The sequence below is a fragment of the Strix aluco genome, chromosome 4 (genome assembly GCF_031877795.1).
Source record: "Strix aluco isolate bStrAlu1 chromosome 4, bStrAlu1.hap1, whole genome shotgun sequence".
In the NCBI taxonomy this organism is placed as follows: Eukaryota; Metazoa; Chordata; class Aves; order Strigiformes; family Strigidae; genus Strix; species Strix aluco.
In genome coordinates, this window is record NC_133934.1 from 79,215,829 (window position 1) to 79,239,530 (window position 23,702).

The 23,702-nt window shown below is 37.9% G+C and overlaps 1 protein-coding gene across 6 annotated transcripts in view; it reads right to left on the reverse strand.

Annotated features, from left to right (window-relative positions):
- The window catches only part of INPP4B (inositol polyphosphate-4-phosphatase type II B), a 333,154-nt gene that overhangs the window by 235,656 nt on the left and 73,796 nt on the right, over positions 1-23,702 (reverse strand). The window lies entirely within an intron of this gene.

Below are 23,702 nucleotides of genomic sequence, written 5' to 3' on the forward strand. Positions count from 1 at the left end.
CCTTGTGGTTTTTTTTAATTTTTAATCACAGTGTTTAAAACTGGAAATGCAGTGGAAATTTTATGAGAAAATGCAATGTTTTCAAGCTCAAAGTCGATGCATTCTCCTTATCACAGCTGTTGAGCTCTTCTCTCAGAGTACAGCCACTCTACAAGCAACACAGCAGAAAAGACAAAATACTGCTACAGGAGACAAGAACTTCTCCCATTAAGACATTTCTCATTTTCCCATTAAGACATTTCTCATTTTTCACAACTAAAAAAACCCCATGTAATTAAACTTTTTCAATAGTCATATTAATGTAATGAACTGGTTTTTTGAGGGTTCTCAAAACCAATAATTTTCTTGCATACACACCATTAAAAATATGTTTTGCTAGTACTTCCTGGCTATGCGATACTAATAATTACCCCAAATAAATTAATCCCAAATTATGATGTTTCTTGGGCCAGTTTGAAGCTTCTTGCCTCAGGTTTGAATATGTATTATCTGAAATTAAACTCTATAATATGTTTTCATTCTACCTCGTTACTGTTTAGGTATTTTTGTTTTGGCTTTTTTTTCCCCCCCCAAGGGAATGTCTAAAACAACATATTCCATTTTTTGAAATTTTGGTTTTGCTATTGGAATGTAGCACCCTGCAGAAGAGTTTCACATAGTTTATTTATCTTCAGGCACTACCATCCATCATGTCTTTAGACCTTAAAAGAGCTGAACTCTGTCAGAGGCAATGGTAAAGGCCAACCTGAGTCCAGAATGCCGATGATAACAGCCTCTTTGTATGACAGGATCCTCCAGCCATACATTCTCACATTGACTGATCACCTCTCTCACACTTTAATTCACTGTTGCCAGAAAAGCCTAATAAATTTTACAAATAATTATTTCTACAAACATGAATCACTAACATCAAGTAATGCTAATGCAATACCATACTAGGTTATGAAGATATAAAGGCTAGATTCAAGGTTCGGCTGTCTTGCTCTATTTAATTTCCTGTTTGCATTTTCATCTTCTGAAAAGCATACTGTATTAGTGAGGGAATCTATTGAAATTATATTATAATTATCACTAAATTAGTTTTCCCAGCAAGCACACTGTAGGAGACAGAAACATGTAAGCACTTTTTGTTCGTGGGTTGGTTTTCCCCCCCCACCCCCATGCTGGGGACTGGATGTGAACACAAAGGCATAAGGATACAGGGGCATGTAAAGCACAGCAGAGTGAGTGACCAATAAGTCTCCCAAACGTTTACACTCCTATCACAATTTCAGTTCATATGCCCTGCTGAAGGGACACTCTATAACAGTGCGTCTCAACACTTCCCACAAGCAGAGAGGTTGTGGCATCCTCCTCTTTCTGGGCTGCTACCAAACGCAGGCTCACGTGCAGTATGGAAAGCAGCAGAAAGGCTGGTGGTTCACGTATTCCCCAGCAACTGCTGCTACTTTGTAATAGCCTAGCATGGTATCAATGCTACTTTCATTGGAGCCTGACAAACTTCCAATGCATCAAGCCCGAAAAACACCCCCAAACCGCACACGTTCATTGGCTCCCTTTATTAGCCACAGATAACAGTTATGTAACTACTTGCCCCATTTGGCCTTGATGCAAAGTGTTTAATGCAGAATGTAAATCTCACCATCTTGCCATTTGTGAAGGCATCAAAATTACTTGAAAAGTTAGCTTAATAACTGCAAGTACAGTTGATGTTGTGAAATGCAATTTCTATAACAAGTTCATCATGAAAACATACACCCACCCACACATTCTACATTTAAAATGAAAACATCTCTTACACAAGTATAAGAGTGAACACTGGAAACAGGTATTTTACCTCTGAGCTGCATTAGGAGACTTTTCTTTTAAACTGATGAATAATGCAGGCAACAGACTCTTTGGACATAGCCAAAGAATCTCTCATGGCAGACTACCACACCATAAATTGCAAGAGTAACTGCTAAAGCCACAGCAACTGCTAAAGCATCATAACCACATACCATCACTGAGGGGAAAACCCTGCCTGCACCCCTGCGAGTACAGCAGAAGTAACAGCAGAGCTATCCTGCTAAATGTCACCGGTCACACCAGCACACCCTACGCTCAGCAGAAAGCACCATCTCAAGCAGCAGTGTCTGAGCAGTGATGCTAGAGCACAGTCAGAGTTGAGCTGATAATAGAGCATGGGTAAGTCCAAGTACAAACAGCCCCATAGGAGATGCACGTTACAGACAAGTCCTAACAGAAACAAAAGCGCACATACTCCAGAACCTCAGCTGAAGTCATTCTGTGTGAGAAGGAACAAACTCCCTTCAGCACCTCACAGTAACTTTGAGGCTAATCAGATTTACAGTAAGTATAGGGTAGTTGTGCACCATTGGCACAACTAATGAGGCAGTGAACACTAGCAAAGGGCAGGAATTTGTACTAGCAGCACCACTTCTGAGGAAAAAGCACATGGAGCCGTGCCCTTAATGGCAGATGAGGGCAGAAAACACAGCATGAGACAAATTGCTTTAGTACTTTCCTGAGTTCGGGTCTTGTTTCACATAAAGCTCTGGAGCAGCACAGTAGCATTACAGACAGCTGAATGTAACGGGAAGTGTATGTGTTACTATTTTTTATTACAATTACTAGCCAGCATGCCAGCACTAAACGCCTGCAATTCTCCCTGATTTAAATAGCCTATGTATTTTAAGTTTCATAGGTTTTCAGTACAGAGACAACTTTGCTCCATGACTGAAGACAGGCTGTCACGCCCAAGCAACTGCAGGCAGCTGTGCTGGGCTCCCTCCAGCTGCTCCCTTGGCTCTGCAGAAATACCATTGCTGATAAACCCTCCTGAGAGACATGCCAAGCACTATTTAAACTTCATTCATTACTAATTCTTTGGGTGTACCAGAATTTCAGCCTTAACTGAAGCTATGGTGACCTATATAAGCCCCACACTTTAACATAATGGCCCTAAGTTACTTCATACATGAATATATTATAATGTTTTCATTTTGCCAGGAAAAGGTGGTGTGTTTTACAAAGTAATTGCATTGTGAAATCACTTTTCTTCAGTACATAAACTGAAACAAACTGTGCCCAAAACACAAAGACTTAAGTTATTAAAATTATCATCACTGTCAGGACTATAACAACTGAAATGGTTTTGCTAGTTTGTAAAGGACATAAAATGACAGTGTCATTCTAAAAAATTATTTATTACAGGTAACACTATAGTACAAGAAGGCAGTAAGAAAACAGACTGACAATTGTGTATTATCACCTTCTGTAAATTTTAGATATAAATAAAAAGTTGTTAGGAATAAAAACATCTGAATCAAAGATGCATGAGAGAATTTGCTGCTGTTAAGCAATTATGAAAGACCACCTATGCCAAAAATGTGAAAAGATAAGAAAAAGGTCCCATTTCATCTTTCCAGTCTAGATTAAACAACCTGATACAACTTGGCAAGTGTAATAAAGTTGTGTCATATTGAGATCACTCTGTTTCCGCATCACTGGGTACAAACTCCCATTAAGCCTTTAGGCTCCCTCCATTCTAGGTGTTAATTTTGACCCAGTTCTGGCTTCATTAAACACAAATCCCTAAACGTCCTTTTTTGTGGGGAAAAAAAAAAAATTCTCATGTATGAGATCAACACATAAGCTCACTCTGGTTTCCAGATTAGTAAGAAATCAACCACACTACATTTCAACACAGTGACAAACATTTCTAGAATAAGTCTCTTGTTCCCGCTCCTGCTCCTTTATGTTGGGCAAATGGGCTACAGCAGGAAGAAAAGGCTGTAAAGACCAACATACAACCTACAGGAGAAGTTTCCTTTGTGCAGGAACAGTTGAACATATAAACAGGAGCAATGGTCCTCAAGGATTTGGAGATTAAACTTGGGCACTTGGCAGCCCAAACCACTCCCAATTTGACAACGCCTTCATCAAAGCTCATACTAGACAGACTGCTCACTGTCAGGCTGACTTCAGACTTGGCAGCAAGTACACAGTCTGAGGTCCTGATCCCCGAACTGTGCAGATCAGGAATGTAGCCTGAGCATAGAGAGACAGTCCTCCAACCCATGCACTCAGTCTTCCCATACACAGAAGATGGGATAATAAGGGTGAGAGCTTTTGTGAGACTTAAAAACATTAGTGTCCACCTGTTTCGCCATTTTAACTTCTACTGCCTTATTCTCCATGAAAACTATTGCAAGGTGAACTTTATCTTTTTATTAAAGACTATCATTTCTGCCAACACGGAACATGTACCATCAAGTGAGGAAACTGCTTTGGTCTTCACAAGAACCCTCTGAACTACAAAGAACTTGGTACAGAGAGCAAGAGGGATGATGTCTAGTATGCTATGCTTGGAGAAAAAAATACTCTGTTAAAACAGGGAAGATGCAAAAAAAGAGAACTCAAGCTACAGCACATCAAGTTCTGTGAAGTATGAACATTTACACACACACTTCGCAATATTATAATACAACCTATGGATTTGTTTGTCTGATTATTGGGCAGTTTTGGAAGGAAAGTGTCAACAACCCTTGAAGCCTTTATTCTCAAAGTTATTAATTTTTCTGCCAAGTAATTTTAACTTTCATTACTTATTTTACCACAATACCAAAAGCAACCATTACGTAATTCTTCCAGGGCCAAAACTCCAGCTTATACCTTTAAGAGTGCCAAAACTGCCTGCTTCATCTGGCAGTATCCAGTGTAGTCCAGTACTAGTTTAAAAAAAAAAAAAATGCACAAGAAAAAAACAAAACCACACCCACCCCAAAAACCACCACACACATACACACACAACATACAAATACAGAAAAACACTGTTAAATTGTGATTAACACCCCAGTACAAGCAAGCTTAGTTACTCTATTATGTGATCTCCTCTCTATTACGTGATCTATTCTCTATTACGTGATCTATTTTCACATTTTATTTCTTCAAGGTCTCACTATTCAACGTCTAAAAGATGCCCTAGCATGACCTACAGGTTCTTGAACTAGGGAAGCCAGAGCTTTATTTGGAATGAGGGATTTTAAAGCAGTCTGCCACAAAATCCAATAAATTTAGGGTGAAGGAAGCAATATAGCTGAGCCAGTCTAATTACCATCCGTATGTAGGTATATCACAGTATCTAGTTTTTCTGCCCCCCACCCCCGAGAGTAGCCTCCTCCCCCTGTACTGCCATCTTCACTGCCACACACTCCTTGGGATTGTTCTGGTATTTGCTCTATGACACTCTCCATGAGCAGTATCTAGTATTAACCTGAAGATGACTAACCCAGCCAGACATAAACATAAATATTTTTCTGCTAGCTTAGCGAAGTGAATCAATTCAAGAATCATCAGAAAAAACACAGTGATGGGCATAGAACCATACCACTGGGACCAGGGGAGAATCCAAACAGCATGATGACTTGCCTTTAACAGCAACACATTATTGATCTGCTCACCTACGCTGCACAGCTTCATCCACAGATTTAAACCACTAGTTAAAATGACCTGGTAACTCCAAGCAGTATTATTTCAAGTTTACTATAGGGTTAGAAAAAAAAATAAATTACTTATATTGTCTGTTCCTATGGTTTTCTTACATCTCTTAGAAATGTGTTTATTTTTAAATGAAAACACAAGTTTGGGAACATGTTTTTTCTGCAAAGAATAAACAAGAAGTGGATTCCTTAAAGAAAAGCACTGCACAGATACAAAGCATACACGATTCTCAATTTAATCCCTATCAGAATTTTAATTCTTAATTTCCTAGCTTCTTTCCTATTAAAATTCCAATTTGGCATTCCAGTAAAATGTGTCTTTTCAGCTCAGATATAGTAAACTTTAAAGTGATGCATTTCAAATTCAGTGAAGATCAAAATATCCTATTAAAAGACCACCATCATTTAACTAATGCCCTTGAAGTAGTTTGAGCAAACTTTTCTGGGAAAAAAAAATTTAAAAAAAAAAAAAGCAAATGAGAGACAACAAACAAAACAGAAGCCCAGCAACAGACATAAACCCTTGACCAACACTTTGTACTCCTGGCTGGAATAACCACTACCTTGATTCCATCACAGCTGCCAGCAGTTTCTGAATACACACCACAGTCAGCTGCTTCAGTGACATTTTAGGCCCTGCAAAAAAAAGTACTTCTTAATCCCGATGGCTGTGAGATGTCGCTGTAAATCCAAAGAACATCTGCCTCCCTGCTAGCTGAACATATATACAGTTTCATTTTGGTGCAAGGTAATGGGAGCTTGCAATCTGCTTTTGGCTTCACCTGTTTTTCTTCAGGAAATAATCACCATATTAACATTACAAGCTGCCAAAACATTTGCATAAAACAACAATTAACTTTAAGAGAACACACATGCCGATGCTAACCTTGACAATTATAAAGTTCCACTATGTTGCAGTGCTAAGACTTTGATTGAGACATGAAAAAAAGACATGTATGATTACAGATAAAGATCGCAGGGCATTCCTAGTAGTAGGACTAAATCCCAGATGGTACATTCAAATGCTACGTAGAGTGGTGAAGCACTTAATCGATTTTTATAATAATTTGAAATAATTTTCCATGCAATATTTGGAATGACAACTCTTCAGATCCTCCAAGGCTAACTCTGCTTTACTCCTGTCTAGAAATTCCCCACAATATAGAAACTGAAGTTCTTTAATTTTTATAGAAAAAAAAAACCACAACACATTTTATTTCACTTAATCTTTAGGTGGCAGAACAAAAGCAGTATCTTCAAATGAAAAAATCTACAATGCATTCAAATCCAAGCTGAGTCTCAAAGAATGCACTGGTAACGATAACCTCATTTCAGTTTAGATATTGCCTTCTGGAACTGTGCCCATGCAACTGATGATGTCCAAAAATGAAGAGGCAGTTTAACATGGTAAAATTGCAACAGAAACCAGAGTCCTAACCAAACCAATATAAAAATAATTCAGGTTATCCTACTATTTCATGAGGACAGCTATTGAGATTATAAACAACTTTTTCTGGAGTGTAAGGTGTTAATTAGATGTTCAAGTGAACTACTTAAGCAACAAGGCCACACTACTAGATAACCATTTAGAGATGCTGGCTAATTTTCACAATACCTAAAGGCTTCCTTCTTAAATACTTGACAACTTGAGCCCTTGAGACAGCAATCACTACAAGCAATATAATCACAGTTCAGGTTAGGTAAGTAGCTAGTGACAGCAGTGTTTCAGCACAGCAACTGCTATAATGATGTTTCAGACCTCATTCAAACAACTTTTTACTGGATGTCAGATCACAGCCACATGTTAGGCCGTGAGGACAGTACAACCCAGCTCTGCCTGAAAATACAGAGGTCTCCAAATTTTTTCAGCAAAGTTCCTTTTCATGTGGTATCTCCCACCTAACAAGTATGCTGCTACACTGCTGCAATTGCATAATACCAACCAGTTGCAAGCTCATCAAACACTTCATGACTTTCTCCCAGTTACCTCAGAGACATTTCAGATCTACATTCCTTTAGTATCCCTAAAACCTCATTAATTTTTCCATTCAGAGTAACACGTGTCTCCCCCTCTGCCTAAGAAAGCTTCATCTACAATATTAAATACTTCCACTGTTATCTGAGTATGAGAGTAGTCAAAAAAAAGTCCTTCTGCTTGTTCGACATCACAGAGCAGAATCACTGCCACTGCTATGGAGAGATCCAAGTGATATCCCAAAATAGGCCTGCAGAGAAAGCGAGGAGCTCTCCTTCTAGAGAGACTTGGACCAATAAAAGATAGATGAAAATCTGGAGGATGCCTTCGAAATGCTCAAGAACTTGCAAACCACAGGGGCAGGAGGTGTTATTTGAGAAACTGAGATCAGGCACTCCATCTGGGAACATCCTCCCTTGAGCAAGGTTCATAATTCACAAATTCCAATCTAATCAAGCAGGCAGGGAAGAACTTTTCTAGAACAATTGATAACTATTAAGCTTCATTCCTGCTGAAACCAGCAGCCTCCCATTAGCAAAATCTCCATTCTGTGATTGCTCAGCTGACACTAGCTTTTAGAGGTGTCATTCAGCTGTTTTAAGTACAGTTATGTTCCAATCTGTTGGGTTGTTTGGGGTTTTTTTTCCTATCATCTTTAAAACTATCCTACATTTTCTAAAACAAAAAGACTTAAGTACAAACCCCAAAACTTACACTGTTTTATTGAATAAAACTGTAACCTTTTCCAAAAACAAGAAACCCCAAGTAAACAATAAACAAACCAAAAAACCCAACTACCAACCCCAAAGAGTCTGACAATCCATTTTCCATTAATTTATGAATTGAGGTTAAACAGTGTATCCTTCAATACTATTTACTAAATTCTGTCAGATTAGTCCTTTAAAACAGTCATAGAAGTAACATGAAATAACTATTCCAAGCAAAAAAGGTACAATAGTTAAGCCTGCTTTGTCTCCTGTTACATTCTCATCAGCCTTGTCAGCCCTGCATCACTGAAGTGTTTTGCCTTCCTATCAATTTCTCTGTTTGTCCTACCATCTGATGTATATTGATGACTAATTACTTCCCTCTATTCCACCCCTACTTGGCCATACCTTACTTTGCTACATGACCATTGTGAATTTTTTAAAAGAAATACTCACTTCACTTGAAGATGTGTAATGTAAAGGTATTGAATTGCATGGCATGTTTTCAGACTTACAGTCAGAGGTCAAAAAGAACTACAGCTGTCAACTTCCTTTTTAAATAACCTTTTAAAAATCATTTTAAAAATCAGCAATTTACAATTAAGTCCCTTAGTCTGAGGCTAGGATATAAACTTCAGAAAGGTCTTCACTGTACACACACACACACACAAAAATCCAGCTACTCTACAGAAACATAGATCTGGTTCTTTTTTTAATTATTATTTTGATAGGTTCACAAGTGGGGAAAAATTTCCATGTACAACAGAAGTTCACAGCAAAAAGCAGTATTTAAAACAACAGTATCTCCTTTTAGAATTCAAAAAACAAGATTTATTTTAAAAATCCAGCTGGTGCTTTCAAAAGAACAATCAGCTGTTTTCAGTTTCCTGATACAACTGCTCTTCAGCCCAAAGCAACAAGACCTAATCTTCCCACAGACTGGGCTGTCCTTTGTGCACAAGAGGAGGAAGTCTATTATTACAAGCCACTGTGGGTTCCACTTGATCTATTGAGGTTTAGGCTGAGAATTTGATTAATTTTTGCAAATATTGCACACTTCAAAAAAACTAATGGAGCACAGCTATAAAGAGAGCACTCCAAAATACAGAATATTTGAACAATACTAGCCAATAGTAGCCCACAAGAAGAGCACAGGAAAGCATAACTGAATGAACTGCAGGTGGCTTATTAGTTCACAAATTTAGTTCAGCTCCACTGTGAATGTTCTCATCCTCCTCAGGCAGGAAACCGCAAAACCAAGGACACTTCTCATTCTGAATGAGAAGCACGGGCATGACAGTTCACCTTACTTGTGATAAGCAAGTGGGGAAAAAAAGAACCAAAACCACAGCTGCTTTTCTTTCTTATACTTGACCTCAGTCTTTCAAATGACTCAAACTGATACCTGTGTGAACTATAGCAAAAAAATAGCCTAGGAGTCTAATAAAGAGAGAAAAAATCCTTTCCCAGTTTCCATGTGACTTCAGCCAACATGAAGCATATGGAAGCTGATAGTAATGTTATTAACAAACCACCAGTGAAAATGGGCCTGAAAAAAAACAAGGAACTACAGTTTATTTTTGTAAATAAATGTTTCCCAATGTCCCAGATTAACAACTCAATAAGATACTATTGTGCTCAGCACAGTATCAACTAAGAGACTTCTCTAAAATATATCCTATAATCCTACGAAAACCACATGAAACCAGCCAAGCTGGTTTCTATCTTCCAGGAAGCATAAAGCTTCTTTTTTGAAAATTTCATGTTTATCTGAGAACTAACATGGTCGAGTTCTGCAATTCAAAATTAAGAAGTTAATCCTAAAACAACTGGGTGTGATAACATACCTTCAGACCCTAAGCTCTGCTCTGCCTAATAGTCTTTCATGAAGGTTTAGCCAACTTGGTTCACAGTTTTGTGTTACAACACTCCACCTTCCAAGACAGGACTTCAGTTTTTCCTCTTCACAGACATAACTGATGAAAAGCAGTCAAGACTCAACTAACAAAGTTTTAACTGTAATAAAAAGGGATGGGTAAGTATATCCATTTATCTAGAACACAAAGAAGTTAACCTTTTATCTTACCAATAATAGATCCAGTTATCTCATAATACTACGTTAATTCTCATGTTTTTTCTTTTCACTGTCTGCTTCATCAGATAAAACGTGGTTTACATTGCTTGGGTATCAGAACTTTAAATATACCATAACTCTCCCATCTGCAAAAGCTGGTATGAAAGACTATTCATCCATTGTTGAGAACTACTTTCAGATCCTTCTTCAGATGAAAACACTATGAAAGAACCTAGTAGTACTTTTTAGGTTTGGGGAGGGTTGTAGAACTGTTCAACCAGTTTTATGTAACATAATACACGGAGTTCTCTGTGATACTTAGCCAAATGTTCTTATCTTGCAGGAGAACGTGACCAAGCATAGTACAGACATGAAAATACCACCAATAGTTTTGAGAAATGGATAATCTCTAGATAGACCTACAATTCAGAGAAACTGTACTGATCTAGGACTGTACTCAACTGCAGTCACAGATTGACATATGAAATATTAAAGATTCAATCCAACAAATAGCTAGCAAACCCATTCTAAATGCAAAATCATGCATTCTTTATGCAAGCAACTATATATATCCTACCAATTAATTCACATTCAACTTGAACAGGAAAACAACTGAGACACACACATTAAAAGTACTGTTCTAGGGCTTTTTTCCTGAGTCAGACCAGGGGTGCACACATGAAGTAGGTGAACTGCGAAACTACCTTGTTGCTCATCTTAAAAACAAACAAAAAATACAACAAACAAAGAAAAACCCCAAACTGTTGTGGTATTTTGTTATTGAAAATTGTCTTTTTCTATACTGTCAGACACAGAAGTTCTGGACACCAGGTATATCAAGGCCCTGAAGAGTCAAACGCTGAAAACTTAACCTAATTCTGCCACTAGCCCACTGTGACACTGTGGCTACCAAGTTTCTTACATAGTTTGACAAGATGAATGTTACCACTGCACTCTACCAAAGCAATTAAGGTTTATCCACTTCTGTGAACATACTGCAGGGAGCTGACACCTTCCCTAGTTCTGCAACCAACAGAAATTTCAGAACTGTATTACCACCATTATCGTATTTGGGGATTTGCCATGATGAATCCTATTGCTGAGAGAAGCAACTTTAAGCTGAGATTTAGGTTACAGAAGAGGCTTTACTTAGCTCTGCTCCTCAGTGGAGCCTTGCCTACTATTGCTTTCCCTGGACCGAGGCAGGAAGATTATTCCCTTGCACGGAGGGCAGAAGAACAGGCAATCCAGTTCTACCCAAGTTGCTATGTTAGTGCTACAGCTACTGTTGCCTAAATTCTCTATTACACATGCAGGGCTTGGTCACACAGATGTGCTTAGTAGAGGACTGCTGTTTCTATATGAAGATACAGGCCTAGAAGCTGTGAATATTCTGTTGGTGCCATTTGGTGAAGATAACACACAATACTCTAAGAATGATACATCATGTGCTCATACACAAATGGCCTCTTCTGCCAACCTGGTCCCTCAAAATACCACTACCCTTAAAGAAAAACCCAAGTGTTCACAGTATTAACAGCAACATCACATTTCATCATTTTTACTGTGTCCCACCTCCTCCTCCCTTTACTTTCCTCCAATGTCAACACCTGACTTGCAAATTTCTTTATCATTTCAGGTTAAAATCTCACCTTTGCAGATAAGCTTACCTTGGGATACAAAGACAATAATGGGACTTGCAAAGTTTTCAGCTCTGAAGTGAAGAAACTTTGACAGAGCTTAGAGAAATATTTATTTTATTCATACAGAATACTAGTGGGAGCACTACCATCAATATAAGAAAGAGGCTGGGAACCAAAGTTCAGTGGAAATTAAAGAGATAAGACGCATGGTCCAGAAATAAAATGAAATCCAGCTTGAATACACATAGGAAAACACCCCTGTGGGAAAAGAGTCCAAAATATGAATGTACTTAGTAAGAACTATTGCTTAAGATTATGAATAATGACAGAAATTCAAATACAAGTGTTAAATGAACTGCACTATTATGGAAGCGGAATGATGTGTGTGATAGGTAAATGGGACATTTAGCACTTTTTGGGGCTGTAACAACAGTACAAGTTCCCTTCCATGACCCTTAAAACAGTTCTCTGCCCCGGAGAAATCATTTTCAACCATTCATAAAATGTTCCGGTTTATTCCTTTTGCTGCTCTACTTCTACTATTATACAGAATCTTTTCACTTTATCTCCCTCTTCTCCCGGTCCAAAATATACTGTTCTTTCCTTCAAGGGATACATTCTTTTTCTTAAAGATCATCAGCCCTTCAGAGCTGTGATGGAAATTACTTTGAAAATCATCACGACCTTCATTCAGTAAGACAACAGTAAAGAAGTAAATAGAACATCCATGAATGAAAGGTAGATGATTATCCAGGAACTCACAGGAGCATAATCAGACAGAAAAAACATATTCAAACAATTTGAAAGAGAAGTTACAATCTTTCTGAAGCATTTGAACTTCATGACCAGAAAAAAAAATGGTCTTGTAATTTTATTCAAGTGTTTTACATTGAATTATTATAGCAACTGTACAGAAATTATCTGAAAATTACATCTAAAATATCCTTGAGCTATTTTTTAATTAATTTTTTCTATCCTTTTTCATACAGTCTTTTAAGTTATATTAGAGAATATATTCACCACCTTATATGATGGATTTTAAGCTACTCTTTAAAGATCCTCTTATCTTGAAATAAACCCTAAGTGTGAAAAGTACTCAAAATTTAGTGACATTGGAGTATATGAGCCTCCACTTTCATCACAGTATCATTAAATATTTATTGATACACCAAGCAATTTCCTTTTCTTTACTGAAGACATAATTGGAAAATCAGCCCTAAATTCTGAGTGAGCAGGCTTCCCCCTCTCCCCTTCAAAAGTGGAAAATAATCAGACCCATTGAAATATACAGCATAACACTTTAAACAAAAAAAAAAATCCAATGAAAGGTAAAGTACTTGTGCTAAAACATGCTTGGCACACATACAAAAGAATCCAAAGATTAAGAACAAGAAACTAGAAGGGACAGAACATATTTGACTAGAAGACTCAAGATTTGTGATTCTCTCTCATTTAAAAAAAAAAAAAAAAAAAAAAAAGATTTCTGCACACAAAGTACTAACTGATGAAGAGACTTGTTCCAGCAGCAGGTACAATTCACTGTATGGTTCCAAAAAGCTTCAAATTCCTGGTGCCATGCCACTGCTGTCACATTGTAATACAAGAGCCAGCCTTGCAACAAAAAACATTTAAAAGAGCAGAAAACCTTTGAAAACTATAAATGCTAAAAAAAGTTGTGACTGCAGATAAATGAGCCATCTTGAAATCTTCTTTACTTTTCTTAGGATGGCATCATTTCGCCCCTGGCCCCAGGTTTTGATTTTACTAGATTGAAGTGATACCCATTAAAAAGCTTCAAAGCTACTTTGAGAAACAAGCCTAAAAAGAGAAAGTTCAAAATGGTTATTTCAAGTCTTCTTCCCGGATGCCTCTAACTGGAAAATCTGCATGCCTACTTCTCTCCTTAAATGCATTGACTGGACTCCCATTCAACTCTGCTTCACTTAACAAAAATAGGAAATCAAATCTTCATTTTTCATCTCTTTCATGGAGGATGCATTCAGCAAGACAAGAAAAAGGGAAATAAAAAGAAGAAAATCAGTTTCAATATTTTTGTAATGACTTGTTCCAAAACATGGTTTTAGACTACATTTGCTTGAGAATATAAATTATTTCTCTTGTGCATTAAAAGCTGTGTTTATACTTTTATACTCCCTATAAACACAATGATGAAATGATAAACAGTGCCTACTAGTCCTAATTTTACACTGACACTGAGCTTTGAAAATCCTTTTTAAAAAAAAAAATCCAAAGAGGGTGTATTAAGAAGCGCCAAACCTTAGGGTATACTGGAAAATACTATGTTTTTTTCCTCAACCTAGCCAGGTTTTTCAGCTGATGAATCCATACTTGCTTTTGTCAAAAAAGACAAGTATATAGTATACAAACATCTGTGGGTCAAATATATCACTTGCAATTCTTCAGTGACTCAGGAATTACACTAAGAATGAATTCAATTTCAGAGTTCAAAATTTGGATCAAGTTACAATCTGTACATTCAGTAGAATCACTGTTACAACACTGGCTGCTATTTTGTTGTAAAAATTCTTCTAGGACGGAGTCAGAGAGACAAGATAATCTTATAATACTGTTAGCTATTCTACACTTTACAATACATAAAACAATTTTCTTCCCTTTATAACTTCAGCTGATATAAAAGCATAGCTATTAATAGAGCCCTTCTTGCCAACAAAGATTTCTACTAGACTTATGTGAAAGTCACTAAGTGCTGAAAGCGAAGCCAGTAAACTTTTTCAAGGCTACGTACACCACCTATCAAAATAAACTACTGCACCTCAGTAAGTTACCTGTAATACATATCTTTTATTATAGGATTACTGTCACCCCATCCAGCAAGACACCAGCACAGAGTTTGCATCTTTCCAGCTGTGCAATGCCAAGGAAGCCAGTTTGAATCTACAAAACTTGATAGTGTCAGAATTAAATGAAGTCCATCTTGTTGCTTTATATTTTCTATGTACAGTATCCGATTTCTGTCCCTCTATGGTTATGACCAGCCTGTGTAAAGCAGGCCCACGCACCCTCTGCTGCCTTCTCCTTGAGAAGGTTGCGATGTCTAGCTTTATCCATCAAGGCAAAATCATTATCCGATTAAATTTACACATGAAGCCATTAAACACAGAACACCTTCATTTTCTTGACATAGTCAAATAAATTAATATTCACGTCTAACATTAAAACAGGAAAAGTTTTCTTAGAAGCATCAAAAACAGGTAGAAAGAGGAAATAGAACAGCTGAAAAAGAAAAGTCGAATTGAGACTTGGCGTAACAAGACTTCTGTCTCTGTCAGCTAAGTCTATCTAGAAAAACTGCAAAAAAAAAATAGCTCTTATACAGGTGGACTGTCTGTTCTTTAGGAAGCTCTGCATTTAAAATTGTATTTATGGACAGGAACCAAGCAGTAATTGCTCTGGAGATTTGAAGAGTGGTTCTGACAAGATTTACATAATTTAGGCTCCCTTTGGCTATGACTTTAATTCTAAATAGAACATTTCAGAAACGTGACAATAGAGCACAGTACAAGCTGGCACCATAATAAAGATAACTACTTCCACTGGTTGAACAGAATAATCTTAAGCAACCAACAAGCTTCAGGGAAGGCTTTTTGTTGGGATGGGGGATCTTGGTTAGCTGTTTTTTTTAAAGAAATTTTAACCAGGTCACTATAATGTTTCAAGACCAGATTTCCATTAATATACAATTTTCCAGTAGGGGTAGTTTAGTGGAAGTTTTTAAATGAATCTGAAATCCTCAAGCCTCATTAAAAACTGTGGCCAAATCTAAAAGGCTATCTTATTGACTTGCCTTGAAAGAAAATTTCCAGTTTCAAAATCTAAGCTTAAATACTAATAAAAGAATTTGATCAACCCTACTTCAGCACAGAGTTTTCAGCCTCCATACTGCCACATTTCCTGTGTCCAGTTCTGAATGGCACATAGAGGTCCATTTTTAACTCCCACAGCCAACAAAAATACCGTAACACAGAGCAGCAAGCAAGCATAAAATACAGTTACTCGTCCCTTGCAATAGTTTCATGTCATCTGAGCAAACAGCAGCAATGAAGAGAAAACATTTCATAGGCCTCAATGAAGTCAAACAGCAGGTGGTAAAGAACTTAATTATCCAGACCTGGAGTACTCCAGCCTTTCATCCTTCTTCTGTATCACTAAAAGCAGAACCACCAAAACCTTCGCAAGCCACTAATATTTCATCAGCATGACCAGTCACAGCAGGTCACAGATATTACAGATGAAAATTGCAGTACCTCAGATTAACCATGGAGGGTAACTGCTAACTTTAGCTGATTCAAAACATTTGTAAATTCCAAGGATCCATCTTAGCTTTAAAACCTTCCCCAGAATTGAGAAAGGTGACCAAGTAGTATCTCTATGTTGCACTCAGTGCAAACTTGCCATTTTAAAAACAAAAGACATATGGTTCACCAAGCTGTATGCAGATTTGTGGAGTTTGCATACTCTTAACCCAAAAGGTCTAATAGTAGACTGAGCTAAGTCTCCAAATTCAATACAGGCAAACACTAAAAAATTGAAGCTTAGAAGATCTCTCATGTTTTGACACAAGTTTATGCCACATCTTCCAAAAAGGTAGGGAAAAAACCCACCTGCTTTCTAGTAGGTAATATTTTTCTGTGAAGTTGGGAATCTATTCCCACTGTTTTGCATGGGAATACCCTACCTTCCATCACAGTTCAAATATCTTGATTTTTTTTTCTTAATTAAGAAACTTAACTAATACAGTTCTAATCTACTATTTTTGTCTTTCTGAATAATTTTTTTTTTAAAGAATCTCTCTCATTCGTTCACATATACAACAGTATTTTAGAACCTTTCAACAAGAATGGCTTAAATTAGTTACTAAACAGCTGGCCAAGCCTGTCACATGCAGGCAACAACCACTTTAATCACCTCATTACAGGAATTCTTAATTCACATAATTGCAAATTCTATTGCCATGTTACAGTCAAAAAAAAAAAAACCAACCCACAACCCATCAATGAAGGATTACTAGCAAAATTTAAAACTCCTGTACGCTAAGCATTTCAATTTTAATACCAAAGCAAATAAATACTACCAAAAGTGGATTTTTTTCATTTAAAGATTTTAAAACTGATACAGTTCAAAGGACATATTACTTGAATGTGGAACGTTGCCAACAGTGCAGAGGAATCTGGAGTCAAAACAGAATCAAAAGCTTCAGAAAAACAATTTCCAAAGCATTCATTGATATTATATCTACTGCATTTCAAAGGCCATCATCGCACTCATTTGCACTCAACAACGTCATTCAGCTTCTATCTCTGTGGAAGTTGAGGACAGACAAGCAGAACACTAGAGTTCCTGCCAAATGAACAGGTTATTGACCAGTTTCACCTCATTTGAATCAGCAAGGTCCCTGTGTACCATTTTGCAGTGAACTTGAGGTTACATAGAAACAGAAAAGACTCATTTCTCTCACAGCCTCTGCCACTGCCTCTAATAATTTAATCTTGCACTTGATTAGCTCATGTGAAGTTTGACCTTAAGAATTGCCTGGTGACATAGGAAAGTGGAATAAGATCTGGCCTAAATCAATGGCCACAATTTCTCCCCAAGCTCCTGCTTCTCATTAGCTCACCACCTCTGAGAAGTCAAAGAAAATTATTGTACTAGTTATGCCTATACTGTTGGTGGGGCATGGATTCAAGAACATGTCTGGTACATCCCATAATTCAACTTTGCACATTCATGTGGTAGCACAGTTGAGCTTTTTCTCCCCCACCACGTTCTGTTCTGGAGCTTCCTCAAAATCTACACTTCAGTGTATTTGTGAATCCCAACAGACACCAGGTGATTTGCTCAAATGGAGCAGACAGGCACATGGAGGGACTAAATCAACAGCTGCCTCCGCCAGCAGAAACCTTGCTCAGAGTTTTTAAGACTCTCCTGACTGAAGGTGTTGGTCTTCAAAACAAGAGCCCCAGAGAACAAAAGGACTTGAAATAGTAGTTCTGCTGTAGTTAAAAACCTGAAATGCATTCAACCAGTGACATCATTAAAACCACTCATGATACAAAAAGAGCTACAAGCAATTTGGCATTATTCCATGATTAAATAATTTAAATTTCTTATCTCATTTGGAATATTATATTCCTACTGTGTTTAATGAATGAAATTTCTCAAAATCAGTGACTGTCTGTCTTTTAAACCTCTCAGACAGCTGAATCTCTTCTTCCTAGTCATCTATTTTGTAACTTTGATCTGGGGAATAATATGATCATAACATAAATGTAGCTCTACAGAGTACAAAAACATTCTTTAATAGCAGTCTCAGTCATCTGGCATGTGTTTTTGAAGAGCTTTTGGGGGTTCTTTTTAATAGTTTTTTAATAACAGGCAAGTTGACATTAGCAAGTACTTGATGTTTTGCTCCCTTCTGCACAGCAATTCTAGTTTTCATTTCTGTTATTTCATTTTCACCATAATTTTCAAGCATTGCACAAAACTATGTTACAGAAAAGCTGAAATAGCAAATATCAGTGTTTGGCATCAGGGACATACTGTTTCGATCACAAGCAGTCACACCTAGATTCCCAAAAGCAATACTTATGATACATTAGGCAACTACACATTTATTTAGCCAGCAGAGGTTGAAAACAGAGACTAACTTTCAGTAAGCAAGTACATATACTAACTGACTTTAAAATTACAATGTGCTACACTGATTTAAAAGCAAATAATATAATTTAAAATAATAACTGTAATAAAAAAAACCTACAGTCTATGACAACAATGCAATACGTTACTGGTGTTTAAATCATACTAGAGACCCCTGAGTGCGATCACAAGAGTTTCAATGGTTTGTGGTCTCAGTAGCAAGCTACATATATATTGTTCAAGACTCAAAACTGTTACAAGTCTAACTCAGATGCACACCAGAAAGTTAAAACTTAAATTAAATACAGTGTCTTTCAACCAAGCCTTGTGAGAAGCCTCAGCATCCCAAACTATTTTTCAGAGGTCAGCTACAAGATGAGTTAGAAATCCCCTAGTTCTGTTTCTCTTAACATTAAATAGGGTTTTGTGCAGAACAACACTGAAAGCAGCATCTAGTCTGTTCTTTTCAGCCCCAAGACTATTAGTGGGGTATATATGTGAAGTGACATCTAACCAAAGATAACAGGACAGTTTCACCATATCACTATGATAGATAAATATATCAGAATTTTAAAAGATGATAAGGAAGCAATCAAAGCTTCTTTACTCTGGAGTTACTCTTTTGAACTCTCCGCTAACGGAGGTAGAAAGAAACACAGTATTCTATACACAAGGGAATCCTTTCTTTAAAATGGAAGTACACACATAAACTAACTGCAAGAAATTAATCATTTCTGAAAGAAACATCTTTGCAATTCACAATTCTTCACAAGATAGATGAGAACAATTCTCTGACCCAGGTCAGAAAAATTAAACAGATTTACCGTAATGGTTCCCGTTTTGGAAGGCTACCAAAGACAAGAGGGAAAACACTATTTTGGGACTGCATACAGTGAAAACGTGTTCATATTCACAGTTATGCAAAATGAACCAAAGCTCATTTATTTCACTTGGAATTCCCTTAAGGCCCAGTGCTGCTGAATGCAACAAAACTACCTTTTAAATTTCCCTTACATACCGAGGACAAAAATGAAAACAATTTTTTTAAATTCACTTCCATCTCCTTGCCTGAAACAGGTTGTCTTCCAGCCACACCCACCCTTCCCTCTTCTGGAGACAGTCTTTACTCATGAAGTACCAACTCTTCATATGCTGAAAGAAGAATATTACTCTCTTCTTCAAATTGTTGCTCTTAGATACCTAAACCTGAATTTTGAACGGATTGCTTTGATCAAATAAATTAAGGTATCCATTTGCTAGTTCCAAGACCAACCCTTTCCTGAATTATAAGGCTCATTAAAATAAGTACCAGCTGATTTTTGATAATGATTCTACAATAAAACATTATAAATATACACCATTTAAAGACAGCCTGCAGAGCTTGTACTCTTGGGTAAATTATTTACACAAATTAGGAGAAACTCCAAGTTCCTTACCTAACAAGCAACAATTGCAGTTTTACATGTGTTGGGTTTGTGTGTGGCGGGGTTTTGGTAGTGGAGGAGGGGGCTACAGAGGTGGCCCCTGTGAGTAGTGGCTGTGCCTCTGCGATAACTAACGTATTTAAGAAGGGGAACCTGGTAGGAGGAGCTGGAGTTGTGAGGGAAACACCTACACAAACACCAAGGTCAGTGGAAGAAAGGAGGAGGAAGGAAGGAGGGGAGGTGCGCCGGAGCAGAGACCCCCTGCAGCCCATGGTGAGAGGGCTGGCTGTGCCCCTGCACCCGTGGAGGTCACCGGTGGAGCAGATGCCCTCCTGCAGCCCGTGGGGGGACACCACACCGGAGCAGGGGGCTGTGCCCAAAGAAGGCTGGGACACTAAGGGAAGCCCGCGCTGGAGCAGTCTGTTACTGGGAGGGCTGCAGCCCGCAGAAGGAACCCACACTGGAACAGTTTGTGAAGAGCTGCAGCCCATGGGAAAGACTCATGTTGGAGCAATTCATGTATGACTGTGTCCTGTAAAAGGGACTCCACGCTGGAGCAGGGGAGGAGTGCGAGGAGTCCTCCCCCTGAGGAGGAGGAGGGAGCGGCAGAGACAACGGGTGATGAACTGACCACAACCCCCATCTCCTGCCCTCCTGCGCCACTGGAGGGGAGGAGGTAGAGAAATCAGGAGCAAAGCTGAGCCCAGGAAGAAAGGAGGGGCAGGGGGAAGGTGTTTTTAAGATGTGGCTATATTTCTCACTGTCCTACTCAGATTGGTTGGTAAATTAGTGTTGGTGGTGTTCAAATTAAATTAATGTTCTTTTTTCCTTCCCCTAATGAGTCTGTCTTTTGCCCACGACCATAATGGGTAAGTCATCCCTTCCTGTCCTTGTCTCAATTCCTAGGCTTTCTGTTTTATTTTAAGGAGTGAGCGAGTGGCTGAGTGGTGCTCAGTTGCCCTCTGGGCTTACACCATGACATACAAACAAAACCATCCAGGGTGATGACACTGGCAGGAAAGAACCTTACAGAACAGGCCAGTGTGTATAACCTTAGAGCAAAAATGAAGGACATCTTCCAGCTGCACACTCATAAACAGCGTAGTCAGAGAATGCAAGTGATTCCTCCCAATCTAGCTCCAGATCTGTTCAGATAGCCGTTTCCCTACTCTTTCACCTTGGACAAAGTCTTACTCAAAGCTCTCAGGCCCACATACTATGTTGAAATGGAAAACTGAGAAACAAAATTTTCAGAGTTACAGTTTCAGAATTTAGAAAGTTCTCAGTTTCAAAGCCAAGGCAGATCAGCAGTTTGCCCTTGAAATCAAAACTTATGATGCAATTTAAGACAAAACAATAGTTTGAACTATCTTAAAGGAGAAAACCCTATACTATGATCTGGCCCAAACTTGGAACAAAGTGCAATTCACACTACCGTTGGAGAAGTAGTTTTTAAACATAGCATTTTTTCTACTAGAATATAGTTTTCATTCTACTCAAATTATTTATTCTCTCACTACAGCAGAGGCTTAATTAGAGGAGTATAAGAAAGGGTTATTTGGGGGTTTTTTGGGACTTAATTTAAAATGTCAAGTACATAATAAACAGTAAAAGCATTCATAATTACTGCATATATTGGTAACTTTGTTGGAACTTACCATAAAAGTTAGGGTTTCTGCACATCTTCATTACATTTAGAATTACTAGCCTTATTTAACTACAAAAGGAAGACACAGGGTGCAGCTCAGCTGAGTGCCACAGGGAGAGCGGGGCAGGGGGAAAGGAAGGACTGCTATTACATTGAGGCACACATTCAGGCAGAAGTCTCTTCACTGCACCAGCTTTAGCTGGCTTATTATTAAATCTGAAAGAAATGGCCCTGGGATCAGCAACTGATTTCTATGTGCCAGTGTATTATTTGTATATGTAGATTTCCAGGGGTGATTTCCCAGCTATTGTCAGGGCCATTAGAAACCATCTTTCTCCACTACAGTGTAGGTCTATTAGCATAGCGATATTCTTATGAATTCAGACAACCAAATCATGTGGAGAGCTGATTGCTAACACTAGCTATATTATTTCTATTAATTCTTTACAAAGAAAAAATATCTTATCGCACCTTAGCTCAATCTGTAACTACTGGGACTGCTCTCCATTTCTTTTTTAAATGCATCCATCCATTTTTCACATCCAAAGACCACAGTTGTAATTATTTAATACCCTTTTAAAGTATCCCAAAGAAAACAAGCTTGCTTGCATATTGAGAGTTCGACCATAACAAATGAAAGTAGACCATCCCTCTTTTAATATTCTGGTGTTATCTGAAAGTTTAGAGGATATTCCCCCAAAACCAGACTGGGATACCTAATCTGTGCCTGGGAAACTGCTACCTGGGCAATTTTTCCATTTCCATGCAGTCATTTTTAGAATCTCCCTTTAATTCTAAAACAGATTGCCTCCAGAAGAAGAAAAATAAGAAGAAAAAAATAAAAAAAAATTTACCTGGCTTCAAAATAACCTAGCTATTATAAAATTCTTGGGTAATACTTTTCCATTTTACAGTCCAGTGAACATTACAGAAAACATACATTTACATAAATGTATTTGCAGAATCCTTAACCACCTGTCAGTCCTTCCCACAGCCCTCACAAACAGGCTGATTCTTCATTCAGCATATTCTTCTCTTCTGTTCACCGATTCTACTGCAAGAAAGAGGATGTGACTCTGAAGAAAATATAGGACCCCATCATCCATACATGCATTTTAAAGTGAAACTCATTAGCTTCACTGAAGGCATAGAATATACTTTGATATCACGTCAGTATAGCATAGAAAGTATTTGGGCATAAAGACATAAAGAAGCACTAGGTAAACTATATTTTCCATTGATCAGGTAATACAGACCTGATATACGTCTAGCAGAGAGCTGGTAGCATCTTCTTGATCTGAGCTACTCAGCTCCAGTTAAACACCGCTACATAAAATGGGACAGATGGTTGGTAGGAAGCCCTACCCTTGACACAAATCACTCCTTTACTCCCCAGTATATCACCTCATTTGCCTGAAGGAGGAAAGGCTGATACAAGGGTTTTTTAGGACAAGTGAACTTCTCCATATCTAGAAGAATTTTCTTTAGTGCAAGGGAAACACTGCTGCTGCGATAGAGCTAGAACCCAAGCGGCCTCTATCAGAAGGCAAAGCACAGTAAGGATTACACATTATTTCAAGTAATGAACAATTACTTTAACAGCATACACCTCTGGTATTCAGCATGACCCAAGGCATTTAGATATTCCGTTTAGATAAATACTTCAGATTGTTTACAGGGGAAAATATTCATGTTAAAATGTACACTTAGCAGCATAAATTTGAGAATTTCAGTTAACTGCCAGTACTAAGAAGGAGAAAGAGGCAGGATAACTATTTGGGTTAAAGCAATTAACTTTGCCAGTAAATTATGAGAGTGCACCAGGAAACAGGGCAAATTAAAAATGCTTTAAAAAAAAAAAATCACTACTCTGCCCTCAGTCAATTACAAATAATAGATTTTTCTTTTTAGAAAACTGTCTCTAAGCAGCATTTGCCATCATTATTTTGGCAGCCTCGGCAGAACAATAGAATCCCCTATTTCACAACATCCTGAAAAGTACAAAGATTGTAGTTTAACTGCACAGGACCTTGAGGAACGTGTAAACAAAAT